The sequence below is a fragment of the Sinohyriopsis cumingii genome, chromosome 1, assembly GCF_028554795.1.
Source record: "Sinohyriopsis cumingii isolate HCF-2022 chromosome 1, ASM2855479v2, whole genome shotgun sequence".
Classification (NCBI taxonomy): Eukaryota; Metazoa; Mollusca; class Bivalvia; order Unionida; family Unionidae; genus Sinohyriopsis; species Sinohyriopsis cumingii.
The window spans coordinates 37455983-37475292 of record NC_142961.1 but is presented as its reverse complement, the minus strand read 5'-3'; the positions used below and the strand labels follow the sequence as shown (position 1 = coordinate 37475292).

At 36.9% G+C, this 19310-nt stretch overlaps 1 long non-coding RNA gene across 1 annotated transcript; it reads left to right on the top strand.

Annotated features, from left to right (window-relative positions):
* The first annotated feature begins 752 nt into the window (after positions 1 to 752).
* Positions 753 to 19047, top strand: LOC149806720 (uncharacterized). Its single transcript, XR_016420823.1, has 2 exons — positions 753 to 891; positions 17886 to 19047. It is a non-coding gene; the product is annotated as an uncharacterized LOC149806720 (long non-coding RNA).
* Positions 19048 to 19310: the final 263 nt, after the last annotated feature.

The window sequence follows — 19310 nt, the reverse complement described above, 5'->3', positions numbered from 1 at the left end:
GCCCATCTTTTTTTTTCTGCATCAAGAATTGCTCATTTTAAAATCGTATTTTAATTTTTTTTTCTTCACACCCTCTGATCATTGCTCATTCCTAATTATTCGTCTTCTTTTAACCTGAAATGCATTTTTGAAGTAACTGAATCTCAAACCTCCCTCACATTGAATTTTATAAGAAAACGACTGAAGTAATTTTCAAAATCAATTTCTTTTCAAATAAATACACGCAGCCTAATATGACTCTCTAGTATTCTCCAAGATGAATTGATCCTTTGAACTGGAGAACGAGCGATATCATTATTTATAACAATAATCAAGAGAAATGTCATTGATAACTGTTTCCAAACTGTAACAATAATCAAGAGAAATGCCAATGGATAACTGTTTCCAAACTGTAACAATCTCGTGATGAAGGAATAGTCTACATTTTCTGTCTCTCTTGAACTATGTTATTGTACCATTTGTTGTCTTACAATGATAACAATGCATTAACTAACACTTGCAAATGCCATCCGAAGACATTCATTTACTTTGGCACATACTGTTTGTTACAAAGTACACTCTGCCATTTTGTCTGTGAACTTTATTCAATTAGCTTGCATATTAACGGATTAGTATGTGCAGTCACATGCGGTGGTTCGTAGAGTACTAGTTAAGGATGATTATGATACCCCTTAACAGTACTAGTAGTACTAGTTTAATCTGACCTTTTTCGCCCCATGTTAGATATTTCTACATATATAATGATGTATAAGATCAGATCGCATTGCCTATCGACAAGATGTTGGCACAGGGTAGCCGCCTAGTACCGGGACTAGCAAACTTAAACAACCTTTTATCTACCCCTACCTGCATGAGAAATCACTAGGAAACTTATTTATGTTCTCAGAAATTGTGAGTATAGTATTTGTTATATATTTGGTTAGTTGAAAGATGAGACAAATCTTTAATCAGTTGACAGATGGGACACTTCTTTAATTTGTTGACAGATAAGACAAATCATTAAATAGTTGACAGATGATGCAACTCTTTAACTTGTTGACAGATGAGACAAATCATTGATTAATTGACAGATGAAAATGAAAAAATTATAATAGTTGACATATGAGACAAAACTACAGCATTGATGAAATTTGACCTGTTATTCTGCACTTCCTTTGCTAGTCATATGATTATTCATATGTATGCAGTCTATTTTTCATGGCACCAGAGGTCCAATAGTCACGTGAGACCAAGAAATGTTTCTTTCCTGTGTTGTTGTACAAAACATTTTAAAATATGAAATGACAGTCAAACAATGTTAGTCACAAAATCAAAAGACACAATTCTCAACTTACTTTTTGCGAGAATTACGATTGGAAACCCATCGGTGTCGTATATATCGGAAGAAAATCAGATTCATGAAGCGTTTTGAAAATGTATTCAAAATTTGTTTCGTTTCGCCAAAAAGACAAACATCAGCAGTACCTGCAATTTACGATAGGCTGGTTGCTTAAGAGTGATGGACAAGTCGTTTCGTTTCTTTCTGAATTCCCTTCATTATGGTACTCATCTTTCCATTAGTTTGTTTGTTACTCATGTTTTTGGTCACAGGTGTAAATAAATCAGCTAGAATAACTTAAAGTTCGTAAATTTCAAAACGTAAAACATACCAGCTCCAACACAGTTTGGGTATCAAACTAAACTATTCATTGTCGATGTTTTTGGGGGGCGTATCTAAATTACAATGTGATATTTTGAACGTCGGAGTATTAATAGATTTAGCACAAGATTAAGATCATTTACTATACTATGGTCACTCATTTGGACTTCATCTTTGTCGTCTGCATGTGCTGGTCTTACTGGTATATACTTCTTATCAGATCTTGGAATACATCTCGTACTTTCATCGGTAATAATGGTACAACTCAATCCCATTTAAACGAGTCACTTGATGCTTTTGTAAGTTGCTTCAATAACCGACAATATTACACATTTTATAATCATATCACTTGAAAACAAAAAGATACGGTCACCTAATTCAAACATTACAGTCTACTTTCACTTTTGAATATGTTACATATGGTTGGACCTTAACCAGAAAGAACTAAATCCACCTTGTTTGCCATGGAATTAACTTCATCAGCTGACAATGTTCTTCAATATCCAATATTCAAAAATAATTGTCTCGAAGTTATATTTTTCGTTTGTAAGTGACAAACACAACAGTTCATATACATTGCATAAAATCTTGGACTACAATTTTATGTTCTTTTCACACAATATCGATCGAGTATTTAGGTTTTCCCTTGATGTATTTCCAGTCACACCGTGGTAGAAGTTTGAAAATCGGTTAGATGAAATTTATTTATTTAAATTCTATTTTGTTGTTATTCAGTTTGAATGCATCGTCCCAGGGTAACATTATTTTACATTTAAAATATGTCTTCATCTAGAAGTAAACGTGAAATTCGAATTTCAAAACCTGATTTGGCCAACTCTGAGAAAGTACCTAAACAGTAACCAGTATTTTTTGCCCATTAACACCAGTGTAAAATACTGTCAGTTTCATTCTACCAAAACTTTATCTTACTCAGTAGTCTGTAACTATCAATAGATGCCTGGCCGTCAAAGTTTATAGCATCGTTTCACAAAAGTTCAATACCTTGTGTGAGAAAAACAACATAGTTTCAGAATACTAAATTGGTATGTCTTTTAATCGGATCGAAATATTCTGGTTCAGCGGAACGTTAAACTGAGTTTCAAGAGAAGGATAAGATTATGTTTGTTTTATAAGTGTGAAGTCGATTATTTAAAATAAATAAATAAGGGGCCTTCTTTCGAAGTGTTTAGTTCAAGTACATTGATCATATATTTATTCTTTCCCACACTCACGAACAATTCTCTGCTGAATTTTATCTATAATCTTTCCATTTTCTATATTGCAATACCATATTAATCACCTTTGCTTTATCCAATCTCAGCAGCTGTAGGAACTTGTGTTTCATTTTCCCATTTACTCTGTTTGTATCTGGCGTTTTATGATCACCTCAAACGAGAATGGAACTACATTTTTCCTCCAGGGTACCTCACTACAGCTGAACAATTGTGAAAACTATGCAACAGGCCTCACTGATATACACAATGGAAATCACTGGCATTCACTTTAACAAATCCGTATCATCAAGTTCTAACAATTTGTATGTATGTATGTATGTATGTATGTATGTATGTATGTATGTATGTATGTGTTTGTGGGCGTGCGTGCGTGTGTGTGTGTGTGTCATAGAAGAGTTAAGCATATACAGCTAAAAAGCAGTGATCTCGCAATACATAGTCTCTTCATTAATTTAGAATTTTAGTGTGAAAACATTTGATTTTGATTGACATAATATTTGTGCAAATTTCTGGCATGTACATTATTTTGGAAGTAGAGTAGCACACTACTGTATCTATCCTACCCAATACGTGTTACAAGACACTTAAATACAGCATAACCTTTGTAAACTATTGGTATGCAGCCTTTATGAATGAAGAAAAGGGGCAAATAAAGCACTGACGGAGTATGTTTAGCTATTAACATTATCTTTTCAACTCTTGTCGCTGTTTAACAACATCCATGATATATCTGTTTGACAGCATCCTGGATATTTCTGTTTGACAACATCGAGATTATATCTGTTTGACAACATCTGTGGACATATCTGTCTGACCAAATCCAGGATATATCTGTTTGATGCATAGCACTGTTAAAGTGTTGATGTGCACTTCATTTCACAGCGGGATGATACTTTCAAAATAACACTAAACAACATCCGAACTTTGAATTCATTTAGCAACACGGTAACCTTACAAAAGAGTCATCTACAGCTATTGTATCTGTCGAGGTGTGTAAACTCTAACATAGTATTTTGTTCTTCCGATACTTTTTCTGGTGTTTTGAAAAATGTTGAGCTTTTTTTGTAAATATGTTCCTGCCCATGATGTGTACGTATTTGTGATAACATCAGTTTTGATAAATCTGTCATTAAAATATAATAATACCTTCCATTAGAGTAGTTGTTGGGATAGCTTGAAGCATATGCGGTGCACCCCGAAGATTATGCCGAAGACGAAGCAAATATGATCAACTTGATAACTTTACTTTCTTTTTCGGTATACGTTATTCGTACAACGGCTGCAATTTCTCATTAATTTATACATTTCATACACATTTACAGAGATATCAAATTCATTCTCAATTTCCCCAGCTGTTTAAATTTTCACCCGACGTATATTAAACCAGTGACTGTATAAATGCAACTTTATTTTGATGGTCTCTAATGATCTTAATGGGGGGGGGGGGAGCGTTTAAAAGTTGTTCCACCGAAAAGTTGTTCCATAGCATAAAAAAATGCATTTACTCTCTGGCTTTTTCACATTTATACAGGTTTGTTTGTTCTCAACCCATTCAAATATATCTATGAGTTTCCTCTAAGCGGTGGATAGCTACATACATGCAATGTTAAATAGTCAATATTGTCCAATGTCCATTTGGTCCTTGTACTTATTTCCTGTTCATATTTGGTTTGTAAAGTGTGAAATAAATGTTCACTGAGATCATTCATGTCACCTCTATTGGTTATGTTCTTAGGTCTTTCTCTATGGCAAAACTCCTTCGCTAGAGATTATCTCTCTTCTTTGTGGATCTCGTTACTGCTCTGATTGTTAAATCTAGCTTCACTCTAGTAAAACCTAGTTATCTCATTTTCCGAATTATAGTTTTTTTTTCATGTATGTTTTAACTAGTTGAAATCGTACATGTTGCCTCCTTAAAATATGTAATAACTTACGTTTCTCCTGAAGAAATCTTTGAATCGTTTCGTTATGATTCTATTCAAAGTTTGTTTATTCAGACGTCTAAGTTCTTGTCTTGTTGGAAGTCTTAGTAAAGGAGCCGTCAGACTTTCTTGGGAATCAGTTAATCAAGCATTAATGTCTTCATCTTTGATTTCTTTGAAAAGCAATAGTTTCCATACATATCCCACTGCTAATTGTCTATGTCTACATTGAATGGATAACAAAGGAAAGATCTCGATATTGTCTGTAATTGTGTGGAAATATTACATGTACAGAAATATATATTTTATCCACTCGACCGAGCATTAACAAACGTAAATTAACACAATTGTGCATTTTCGTATCCGTTGACCTTGATGTCGTCTTTACAGTGCCCAAATAGATAGGTTTATGCGTCAACCCATGGGTAAGACACATATTAGGTCAGATAAAAGAGGCAACACCAACCAAACGTTATGTTATGGAAATCACCTTGTGTGCAGACTTACAGAAGATATGGACTTTTGACATGGAGGCATAAAACGTAGATATATCCTCAGCTCACCAGCTTACAATACGAATGCAGCGAATAAATCAATTTTCATTTATCATACTCATGTCTCATTTCATATCAGTTTTTACACTGTGTCCGCTACGTCTAGGTGTTAAACCTAAACAGGTTTCCGTTTTGGACTCGTGCTAGCTTGAAACTGTATATTATGGGCCGAAGCTTCCATTAAGCTGGTGTCTGTTACATACACTTATTTGCTCTAAGCAGGTGTTCTTTTGGACAGGTGTTTTCGCAAGCAGGGCTCAAAAGCATATGTAACTACAATATAAATAAAATAAAATAATGTTAGTTGCCAAGCGGCTGCTCTCAGAAAGATTCATACAACATTATTTCGAAATTCATCATTAAACCGCATTTATAAAATTACATTCTGAAGTCTTCATATACGCATATAACAGGTACCTCATGAAAAAAAGACAAGCCAAGTTTAATTTGCATAGGAAATCACCTCAATTTTGTCTCTATAAAATCTGACACGCCTTGGTATAAATGCGAAACAGTGATGCAAATCCTTTAAATTGTATCCTGCTGTATTCATCTGTATACGAAGTTGCAAAATGTGGTGCATGTAATAGTGTGATGTGCTGATCATTCGCTTGAATAATTCAGATCGTAATCTGAAACATATTTACTATCTGCATCGGAGTCCTTTGTTTGTTTCTGGTCGGAATCGGCATACCACTTCTCTCTGTTTAATGCTATAACTCCTTTTACCCTGTTTTGAATGTATTCTACATTTCTTTCTGTTTATATTTCGTGAGTACTTTTGTTTTAAGAACCCTTTCAGTTCACAATGACTGCTGTTTTCATGTACTTGGAACAAGGAGAAACAATCGACCTAAAGTCATGTTCGCGCAGGTGTTTGATTAGCTCTGAAAAGAGACCCTTCGCCTGTTAAGTTTTGTTTTCGATGCTAAAATTACATTGTGTGGACACGTTCGTTTATTGTAGTAGTAATATTTCAATAACAAGATAGTAGGAACTGCATTAGAGTATGGAAGTAAAAGCGGAGCTGGAATTATTTTATTTATCATTGGATCAATTTTAGGTTTATTTGTTATATTTGGTCGACGGCCCACGCCCAAAAACATGTTCGAACTAAAATTAGACGCATGCGTCTGGTCCAGCTCTGGCAAATTAAATAGCTTATATAGCCAAATAAATACGACGTGCTCCATCTCCCACCCCTACTCCAGTGTTAAAGAAATGTCGTATCCTAAAATCTAGTTATTATTGTTTATTAAATTGTACAAGTGCGATCACATGCTCATATTGTATAAAACATTAATTTGAACCAACACTGTACAACAATTTCCTTTTCTAAGGACCCTGTTAGTGAATTTATTGTACAAATTTACAAGTACACTGACATGCTCGTATGCCCTCGACTTACAATAAACCAGTTGAATGCCTTGCTTAGCAACAACGAGTGAAACACTCATTTGAGTTTAATGCTCATTTCTTGCATATTGTACAAGATAATACAATCTCCCCATGCTTTCTTGTGCATTGTAAAAAATAATAGGTTCTCTCCATGTTTTCTTTAGTATGGTAATAATAATTTATTCTTTATTTTCTGATGTAAAAATAGTACATTCTCGCTGACCTTTTGTATATTGTAAAAATAATACATTCTTCCCATGCTTTCTTGTATTTTTAAAAAGTAATATATTCTTCCCATGCTCATGGGTAATTTCTTGAAAGAGATACAGTAGTAAACAAATGTGAAAACATTCGGGGTTTTTTCCTTAAATTTTGCGCGTAACATCTCAGTCATCATAAGGTCGTTCCCCCAACGATTTAAAAAAAACAACCTAATATTTAAAATACTTATCAATACTTCTGCGTCAACAATGGGCTTCTCAGAGATACCGTCATCATCATCGCCATACGAAAACGATTCCGCATCGACTGTGATAGCATTGTACTTTTGCATAATATGATGCTTTTATATGATTTGATTTGTCTCCTATATTTGACCGTACTCCAAAACATAGTTGGGTTAAAAAAGTAACAAAGAATAAATACATCCTTTCGTTTTCAGACCCATTTAATGTTTACCATCTTTGTGAAACCATCTCGTCCGAATCATCAATAAAAAAACAGGGAATCACCCAAATACCTGAAGATTATTTCTCATATTAGACAAATATAAACATATACACTATTTCCAACGACAAAATTTGACATGTAAGAAAAATAATCCACATAGGTAGCCACAAGAATCAGCAACACTTTCACATTCATTTACGAAGCATGTAAAATTTTAAACTTGATCCTCATGCAACCTACAATTGACAACGTAAATTTACTTAATTCTATGAGTAAAATTCCATTGTTGTTAATCTTATCACCGTTAGAATCGGATTCACAGTAATTTACCCTCCCTCCCCCCAAATTGGAAATGTTGGTTTCCAAGTTCTTCTTTCTTTAGAGCTAGTTTATTTTCTATCATTGCGTTTCTTTGGAGAATGCGTGTAACGTTTGCCAGCGTTTGATAGCTCCATCTATCAACTCCAGGCAAGTAGAAAAAACAAGAGTTATTAACCAGTCAACTATTGGTGCAACACTGTCGTAATTTAAATCCGATCTTAAATCCATACGACACTTTCCACTGTTAATTGTCCGACCTTGTTATAAAGATTTGTTTCTGGTAAAGTGGATTATATATTATAAGACCTGAGATTTTCATCGTTTTTGCTACAGTGCTGACCAAAAGCATAGTACGCGACACACTTTCCAGTGATGATCTTTAAGGACGTCAAGTTTCATCGTCCCACAATCTTAAATAGCTTTACAGCTATGAAGCGAACGGGAACGCGTGATGACAACAACATATTGATTTGAGACCTCGCCTTGAAGACAGGACACGCCTTCTAAAACTGATGTATAAGTACAAGTATACTCAAGGTCATACCTTACCCTGTAACGGCTTTAAAGCTATATCGTAGGAAGGAAAATCGAAAGTAAATACTGATTAAATGTCTATGTTAATCACGTTTCTTAGAACTTTCATTCAGTACTTTAAGACGAAACAGTCGCAGGCTCCAGATAAGACAGTAACAAAGGGACGCCGACAAGGTAAGATAAAATGTGTGAAGGAATGGGCTGTGTTAACTGTCTGCGTGGTTCAGACCAAAGCGGGGAGGGTGATTTTAATAATAAAACCATAAGGTTCGAGCAGAAACCGAACATCTTTCCAGTGATTGGCGGGAAAGCAGCCTTCCGTTTAACGCATTTCTGTGAAATACCTGTATTTTTTGCAGATGCATGATACTTTGCTTTTTGTGGTCGACAGCCCACGCCCACGAAAATGAGAACTACACTAGAGTATGGAAGTCTAGGGAAAACTGGAAATTTTAAAATTTATAATTGGATCAATTTTAGGATATTTGTTCTTTGTGGTCGACAGCCCACGCCCAAAAAATTTATGTAAAATACTTGTATTTATTGCAAATGCAAGAGTTTGACAATTTGACTATTTCTTTCAATGATGGAGGAAGCCTCATTTTCAGTCGATATTTCAAGTGCACATTTTACACTGAATTTGATCAGTTGGTTAGATATGTGACCAACACTCTTAATTCTTATAAATGTTTATATTTCTTGCAAGTTACAAATGAATACAGTCATATTGCAATCGAAGCATATATAACGAGATGAATTAAAAAATCAATTAAACGTCTATAGATTTCATGCAAGTAGGATTTTGTATGTGCGAGTAGGAGGGGGTAGGATGAAAAAGTAATGATTCTCATGAAATAATAGATATGCATCATATATTTCCGTAGGGAATAAGTTTTTGCGGATTTTCGTGGTTACTGTAAAGCAAAGTTCGAATATCAGGTGCCGAAGAACAATAACCCTTCCACGGAAACCATAGGATGTCCTTCTCACTCCTCAACTTTAAATACCGTCTAAATTGTCACATAATAAAGAAGAAAATTTATGCTCACGACAATAAAATATTTCACAGTGGATATGTATATAGAAAACTAGATAATCCATATCCGGATTAGTCTAAACTTTGGTTCATTATGACAAAAGCAATACCCTCGAAACATTTTCAATATATACAGATGACATTTGTTTATCCAGACCTTTTTTTTCTCTCTACTCATATATATTGGGTAGGATAGGTAAAATAGTGTGCTAGTTTACGTCCAAAATTATGTGCATGCCAGAAATGTGCACAAAGTTTATGTCATTAAAAATCACATGCTTTCACATTAAAATTAAAATTTAACGAAAGAGTATGTATTGCAAGATCACTGATTGGTAGGTGTATATACTCTACTCTACCATGGTACCTACCTACCTACACACACACACACACACACACATAAAATGCGAAAAGTCGGATTGGAAGCAGAGCTAGCTATCATAGGTGTAGTTAAAACGATCGGTCCAAGGCAGATATAATATTTTTTTTAAAAGATCAATGTTTTCAACATTTTCACATACGGAATGGCCTTACATGTTGCACTGTGAGCATCACTGTGTGTCGATATTGCATGTGTGAATTTGGGGCTGGGATGGCACCTTTATCTTTTAACTTATTATTTATTTTAACCATTCAAACTATGTCACAAGTGTACTTTATTTTCTGAATTTTTATATTAGCCTGGCTGATGAGTCATCAAGTTCATGCATTAAAATCGTCTGTTGCATCCCAGATGCAAGTATAGTACATAAGAACATTGCCATCCCAATAGACAATCTGGCAATGGAACTCTTGTTATGATATATTGAACAAGCCCATAGTTCAGATTTCGGTAAAACGCTCGCATAATCTATTCTGAACACTTTAGCTCTCGCATATTTGTTCCATTGATTTCTTCTGCCGTGCGTTGTTTTAATTTTGTTGTTGTTGTTGTCATTGTTGTTTTATTTTGGGGGTTTTCTCCTGTTTTGTCAGGAGAAGGGCATTAACTTAATTAACATTAAACATATTGGACAAGATTGAAACTTGCTTATGTTTGTCAAAACCCATTATCCCTGCATTTGTACTAATTCTTTTTAAGAGAAAGCCGCATTAGCATGGATAGAGCCGTTCGCTCAAAGCTACTGCAATCACATCACAAAGTGATATTCGTCTTAGTAATCCTTGTGTACTTTTGGATATTCAGTAATACATATCTAAGCAGTCACTTAACGTAAACAAGTTGGAGTTTGTTGTTACATGTGTTGTACTTGGGGTATAGCAGTAGCAGTCGACACCAGCAGTAGCAACAGTAGTAAACGTACTACAACTATTGCAACGATTGGAGTATACTCTCGGATAATCGCTGTTCCTTGTATTTTATTCCCGATGCAATAATTAATAGTTGGTTGCTGTTTGTTGTTACCGACTGGAGAAATTCGGATGGGAGATGTGCTATTCTATATATGTAGACTACCCTACTCAGTTTACGATGTGTGTGACGGGTACAATAGTTATTTATTGTATCTTTTTGTTCAAGTATGATAGTCCAGGAAGGAAGCATTCTTCTTCGTAAACAGTAAAACAGTCTAAAACACATAACCGCATAAGAACCACATTTAATAAAGAGGACGCTTTTAGGTACAAATGTATCGTTAGCAGAGGCGAGGCTTGGTAAAATGTGAAAGAAAAGTCTGAGATTGGCTGCACTGCAAATAATGCTGCACTACAAATAATATTAACATAGCAAGTCATCAGATGAGAAGTAGCAACACAGAATACCTGAATCAAGATAATTACAGAGATTTTCGTCCGTATTTGTAAACAGAATAATTGCTCGCAAAAGAGAAATTATACACGTCCCCTGGAACACAAATGTTGTGCCCTAGTCCGTTGTCTCATATCAGTAGGTACATGTATAGTCGCAATGTATGGCCTCACATCAAAAGCTTATCTTGAGGTACAGGGATCAATGACAGCTCTTCCGATAAATGAATCCACTCTCCTATACGCACACACCATTACAAGTTAGCGAATTATATAGTGGGCCATGACACTGCATGATTGGTTATTTCGTAGCCCTCGGCCTTCTTCTGTACGGCACTAAATGTTGTGAACTGAAACGTTTTTCGTTAACAATACCAGCTATCAGAGGCGGTGCCGGTACAAACAAGATTTCTTACTCATTGGAAAAACGAATATAAAGATAAAGAGACAAATAATGTTTATTTCCATTCAAATATATATATATCTGACTAAATAATATGAATTTAGCAATGCAGATTATGCATAATATCTAATTAGAACTTTTTCTGATAACTAAAATTATGTTTGCCATATCAACGATGAACACAAGCAAAAATAGAATTGATATTTTAAACTAATAGCTAACATTTTTTTTCATATTTAAAAAGTTAGGAAATTTAATCACAGTTTGAAATAACGAAATAATAATAATAATAATAATAATAATAATAATAATTCTGTTTCTCAGATGTGTACACGTATATTTAGGAAGTACTGGTATTATATTTGCAACAAGAACAACAATAACAAGGTCTCCAAAATACCTCAAGAATGCACAAGGAGATTCTTCGGTTATGATCGCAAAAGATGTCAAACACGACATGTACGTGGAATGTCTTCAGCGACAACTCGAGTTCACGAAAATGGCAAATCGTATTCCGTCAAAGAAATATCGCATGGGTCTATACCGTTGCACCAAGGTAAGGCTGTCGAAGCGGTGGATCTTCTCTTTTGGAATTACTAATTTCTCGTAGGGTAATTCCGTATTCACCTGAATGTGTTGTGATTCCGCTCGTACAAATGCCCTACTTGGCGGTCAAAGATCACTCGCTGACGGCGTCAAATGGCAACAGTTTGGCTGCCTCGGAACATCAGTTCAATCAGAGATCATAAATACATCAATAGACTAAACCGGCTCATAAGTAAGACCGTTGTCTCACTTCCAGTTCCGTCGGGGCATACCGAACAAGATTGTCCTCGACCAAGTCTAACACTGGTGGCAGCAAAGGAGACGGGTGGGCAACGACAGGATTCTGCTGAATTGCGGCAGCGGGTCTCAACCTGATTGTCCGTATAAATATGCTGTACAACACTACACACGTTATTGGCATCATACGCTCGCGTAATCGATTATATTTCAAGCACCTGCGTGTACATATCCACGAGCAATTGTTCCTCAAGTGTGCGGTTGAATCCTTCTGCAAAAGCTTGATCGTCGTAAATGTCAGCATGTTCCTGACGAACCCGAACATGATGTTCTGCCAACGCAGTAACAGTTACAAGAAAGGTTTTTCTTGGGTTCAGTTGTAAAAAGTCACGACCTTGTTTGCGGTCAGCGTATATAGATGCAACATTTGTTGAATCTCAGGACGTCAATGACTTGGCTTCTTCGTATCTGTTGACAACATCTGCAATAGTTGGTGCTTATCTATATGTACGCGAATGACCGCGTCCATGACTACAGAACGTATCATGTTGTTAAACAAGATGTCAGCCTGGTGAACCTTGCTAGGTATCGAAACATCAAAACCAACAACGAGAAAATGTTTTTGGCTTGAGTAAATAAATCTGGCACAATGATTGTTTGACCACGCTTTAGCGACGCCTTGTCTGTAAGTTTAACTCGTTATCCTTACCAATCGCATTTCTGACAAGGAATGCAATCCATGCAACAGTAAGAATTTTTTCTCTTTCTGTCAGTTACAAGCCACCTTTTGAACAAAATTGGTATAGGACACATGCTAATATTTACCACACAGAAGTTTTCACACTAGATAAGGATCTTATTGCCGTTACTTTCGTTTCGATTACCTCCCTTCTCCATTTAACGGGCCATATAACACTTGCCGGAAAAGCAAGAAAGGAAATGACAGTTCTTGGGATGCTATCAGATGCATATCCAAGGTGATAAATAAGACATCATGCCACATGATGGCGAAATTTCTAACTGCCCCCTGTAATTTGGAACTTTTATTGACGTCCTGACAGGTCATTTTCTTTCAATCAAACAGCATCATACCGCAACCCTGCGCTCTCTTTCTTTCAGCTCATCCCTTGTGTTTGGAGCCTGCATAGCATTTTTTTAAAAACCACGAGGACTGTAGCACGATGCGGACGGAGTCAGTTAGGAATCCATGCTAACAAACATGTTTGCCTCCAAGTGAAATCTCGGCTTTCATGCTTCCTTGGACAATCCATCTGGCAACGTTTTTGCTGACACTAAGATTGACCTCGTTCAATTCAAGAACGATAAGTACATTGACATTTTCATGCGCTCGAAGATTGCCTGATGTTTTCTATGCAAGATCATATCGGTAGAATACAAAATTGACGTGCTTAAAGGTTCTTCTACTGTCTTATGTTCAGTCGTTTCCCTGCCTGCAATAACTGTACCGAGGTCCCGGAGGGATCAAAATATGCTTTTATCCAAGATAGTTACACCACGGTACCCCAGGTAGTTTGGCCGCAGCAATGATCTCACCACCGAGTTATTTTTAAAACAATGTAGGATTTCGGCTGGTAAAACACAGAGGTTCCAACGAACCTATGTTTTTCCTCCACACCGGGAACAAATTCCTGTGGTTGCAAATTTATTAGCACACCTTTAAATCTGAGTAGGACGTGCAATGCAAGATTTAATGTGGCATCACTCACAATATGAAATCATGTTGGTGTTGCATGCATTGACTTCAGTGTGTCGGTCCCAGCCACACAAGTACCGTTTTATTTTTCCGAACTCGTTTAGCGGCTGATCACTGCTAAATCTAATCATAAAATGGGTAAATTAGGATCTTTTGGACGCGACTGCACCATTGTTATTGGAACATGGTGACGAAGTTTACCCGGGACCCACATAGTTTTCTCACAATTGAAAAAAAAAATGAATAGCGCAGGTTTGGACGCGAATTATTATATTAAAACAATTTAGCGACCATGATAATGTATGTCGATGTCATAGCCTAGGGTGACGAACATTGCCGAAAATCTGCCCGAGCACAGCTGGATCTGCTCCACAACATAGGCGCAATCTTATCAAAGTTGAACTTCAGGAAGGTATCATAGTGGACTTTGAAGAAACCTTTCCACCATTGATGAAGTCCGCGTGCGATACCGCGTCACAATTTGCAATCATCATAGGAAAATAAACAGATCGTGTTCCTATTATCAGGACAGATGAACACGTCAAGGATATCAAGAAAGCCACAAAAGAACCAGTAAATGTAAACTGGTAAATGTAAGCAAGCATAACTCCACTTTTAGAAGGAAATTTCAGGCGGTAAAAAGAACTTACTGAATCTACGAGGAAGTCAGAAGTTGAATGCAGCAGGAGTAAATCTTTGAAAGTAGATCTTAGTGGACTTCAATTCGAACTTGAACTTTGATCTAAACACGAACATCATAGAAACATTACTTGCCGAGAAAAGCAGATAATGTTTAAAAGTCCCTAAAATAGCCTGCGTTAGAAGGCCTTGGTGGACAGGTTTCGATAGGCTGTGACCCAACTCAGGTCCACCAACTCGTGGACAGGATGGAAACTTAAATGGGGTCAGTTCTTGGATAGAATAATGCACCGGAAGTCATCAATGAGGCCACGTTGATTTGTCAGCTGTTCTTTAACAACCACTTAATGGTCACGGGCAGCTATCGAGCATTAGTGCAGAAACTCATTGAAGCATCGGTTTCGGTGTTTACCAAAAACGGATCCAGAATCAGCATGCGCGTACACAAACCGATACTCAGCTCCACCATCTCGAAAGAATGTATAGACTACAGTGTTAACATTGGAGTGTCATCGATGAGAACGTTTCTCGGTTGAACTGAAGATATTTCCCTGCACAAACAAATTCTGTATGCAGGATACATGTCACGCAGGCATTGCCAGGTTTATCTCGACGATGAAGGTTAACATGACTCGTGTTGCAATCAGCGGCAGCTACCGAGTAAACCTTTCTGGTGCATGAAGAGTAGTCGCGACGACTAGCAGCGGAGCTACCACGCAGTAATGCATATTGCTCGTGTTCTCCTCTACAGTGAGACTCTGACACTTCAACTGTAAATTCTAAACCGACTTGACAATGTTTGCACAGCACTCATATGTATCCATGCGTGTTATTAACGCAAGGAGGCCCGTTTACATATATTACATCAATTGCGTCCGTAAAGTCGTCGGGGATTGTTCACAAGAGCGCCAGTGGTACTCGTGGCACCAGTTTCTAAATAAGTTGCATTGCAAGTCATTAAAAACATCAAAGCGCTATTATGGATCCGTTGAAAAATATGGGACTTCAGCGGTCCAATTAATTAGAGATCAGCTCTGACGATTGGTACGTTAGTCGAAGATTCCAGCTGCATTACCGTCGACGACAGTCGTTTCTTCTGCTTAGTACAGACTCACTATAAAACACTGAGAGTCAATTATTATGATACATGTTCCTGGTATTTCAAATTAAGGCTCGAGGTATTGGCGAAGAAGCCAGTAGTTTAATGATATTTTACCATTTAGTGGTGTTTGAAGTTCTCTTCGGTTAAGTGTCAGTCATGAAATTTCCGATGAATTTTTGCTTCATTTCGCTCCATTGGGATGCCATTCAAGTTGCATGTGCATATCACACGTTGTGATCATACATAAGTCGGAATCAAAACATTGACACGGGTCTGTAGATTCCCCCCACCAATGACCCGATAAATACCTAATTTATTACTTTTTGTTGGAATATCTGAACCTGTTCAGTCAGTCCGTGGTCTCTGTGTAATTTAATGCACGTGTAAATTATCTTCATCCTAATTACAGATGCATTAATGTGATGCTCTCCGACAAGACTCCGTTTTTGGAGGGATCAGGGTCACAGAAGCGCCTGTAAAGAACTAATAATCATTTTCGCAAACTGGTAATTGAACCTGTTATCTTTCAAATAAAATGTCGCAACAGAAAAACTTTGTCACAATGAACCAATATCAATTCAGAAAGCTCGCAATTGCGGTTTAAAGACTGGAGTTCATTTGAGATTCTCACCTGGAAAGACTCAAACACCGACAATGGTGCAACAGTTCGAAGCAGCAAAACGACAGCGTCGCGGGATGACTCTTGAATTGTCTGTAGTCGAAGGTCGCCACGATTAAACACGACTGCGGAATAATTCCGTACCTCGCTACCAGTCCAGCGAAGTAGGTGGCTGCTGTCGAAACCTCATCTGGGTTGGCTCTGAAAAGGGCATTCAGATGCGGAACTTATAGGTCCGTCTGTTGAATCTTTGGTTCTCGTGGACGCGCATGGTCTGCAAAAATGAAAAAGGTCTTCTACTAACCGAGTCAAAAGCTGTTGATTAGCCGGGGACTTTGACTGCTGTCTCTATCGTGTGTGTGGTCGCTGATGCAATATAAGGACAAGTATCTACAATAACCATAAGACTTAATGTTGCTGAATTGCGAATACGGCAACAATCATAGGTACAGCAACCATTTGTTTTTCTTTTTTTGAAGTTATATCGATAGTAACTGGTGTGGCCAGCAGAGCTGGAAAAATGATTTAATTGCGGATGTACATACAAATACGTGTCTATTCGTAAGCAGCGTCAACACCATTGTCAGGCTATATATTCGAAATTGAATATAAAACAGTTGCCACCGCCGAACTCTGGCAGAAATGGAAACCTTATGATGGCACCGCAGACACGGAACCGAGGCCCTCGAAACAAAACTGAAACAGCAATTGATTTGCATACGGTAAAATTCGAATAAACCTGTCCCGGTTATCTCTGCGGACGATGACGATTTCCTTGACAGCCTTTTGTTAACGCGGGCGGCTATCATGGTGGTTTTCTAGCTGGGTGCCACCAATAATTAGTGATCACCAAAGCATAGTCGCGAAGCTTATCTTCCGATCCCTGTTTTTATTGCCGAGCTTACCACGGGGATAAAGGGGTGAGCCCTAATCGGTAAGAAAAGTCTCATTCATTCCCAGCTGTAATCGCGTACGTCGGGGTGTCACATTCTATTTCAAAACCAACGGGGATTCGTCACATATATTTGGGAGTTCGCAGAAATGAAACATTGTGGGTATAGAAAGAATTAATACTGATTTGTCACAAAAATCTCAAAGCCTTTTTTACTACTACTATTCCTGAAGTTTGAGGATTTGATCTACAAAGTATTAGTATTCATTGGAATTACAAAGTGCTCAATACTATTGGAACTATAGTGCATTCGGACAAGAACCTTTTTGAATTATATTATTGTGATACATCCAAACAATCTGTTTAGCACATCATCACAATCCAGGCCCCTGACACATTAACAGATTGAAGACTACATACACATCAACACATTCACGATTGGAACTTATTTGGAATACCACTGGAATTTGTAATTTTATACATTGGGAATTGTGACATAATTTTGTGGACTGTTTGGGATTTTACTGACAATACTGTGAGTTCTTTGGTTAAGTTTTTACGTTGTATTTGAGGGAAATAAATTATTTGCTGAATTTGCGCTCTCTGTTACTTAGTTTAATATCATGAAATCATAAGAAAGTGTTGACTTGCATAAATTACACTTTCTATTCAATTGCAGACACCATTTAGGAAATCCAGAGGCCCAAATGCAAGCATCATCCAACTAATGAATTATTGAATGTACACAACTGCAAAGTATGCTCCACATGCAGTAGAGAAAGTCACAAAACCTGCTTCGAAAATATGGAACAAAATAAGGAGATAAACTCAAGAGAGAAGGATGTCTTGGCAAGGACACAACTTTTGGATACTGGGATCGACAGTTTACAAGAGCTTGAAGAGTGGAAGGTAACAAATAAACAAGAAATTCAACACCTTCGAGAACGCATAATCGCACATCTCGATACCATTCAAAGAAGAAGTCTAGTGATCATGGAAAATATATACACAGAGGAGAAGCAGCGCAGACAAAGTGTTCAGGAAATCAAACAAATCAAAAGGAGAGGAGTACACTGGGAAGCCATAAGCAGTGCCATGGATGGGAGCAGCGAAAATCTCGATGAAGTTAAAGAGCGTTTGGATCATTTAAATCTTAGTAACGTAAGACGGCCGGCCCTTAACAAAGAGATGAAGACAATTCTTGAGGTTGTAGAATATATTTCAAGTGGTAAAACTGACATAAATTCAGATATGATCATAGGTGTTTTAACTAAACCAGAAAAGTTAGTCATAGAGAAAGAACAAAGAAGCTCTATTGATTTCGGCTGTGATTTTGTGGAAAACTAGGAGGGCAAAGACCGTAACGAATAAACATGATTATGTTGTGTCTTTCGCATCATCTAATGAAGTTCTCATTTTGTAAACTTTCAAGCTTTAAAGATGTTTAAAAAAAAACACTTAACGATTTGCTTGGCTTCGGCACTGAACTTTCTCCCGTAACGTACTAGAAAAGCTTAAACTAAGCATTTCCCTGTGTAATGGTGTTGAATACAGATACAGAAAACACTGATTATTTATGAGAGAGTGAGTGAGACAACTTCATTTACTACATCCAAGCACTTATGAAATTTAACCTTTTGAAATGTATGTATGTATAGTATATACACCTATCACATAAATCAGACTTATCGATGTTATTGCAGTGTTACCTTATTTTTGTGAATTGCGATTGTCCAGTGCATCTTACATACTAGGTACTACAACTTATGGCGGAACAAGGCGTGGCACATGGCAAGACTGCAAAATGTAGTTTAAATATAATTAAAAGCTTTTCCTAATAAGGTGGTCTGTTTTTCTTGCAAATGGAATAGGTATTTCAAGAATGGAAAGAAAATTAATATCATATTCGTGTGATTTATTGATTATCCTTGTTTTCGTACACCCGCTATTATCACAATGTTTCGTTGTCCGTTCATCAGAGCCCTTTTTCGTTTCCGCACAATACTGTTACATTTCTGCTATTTATTATATATTTTATGATGAACTATGATGAACTGTGAGATTTCTACTATTTATTATGTATTTTATGATGAACTATGATACC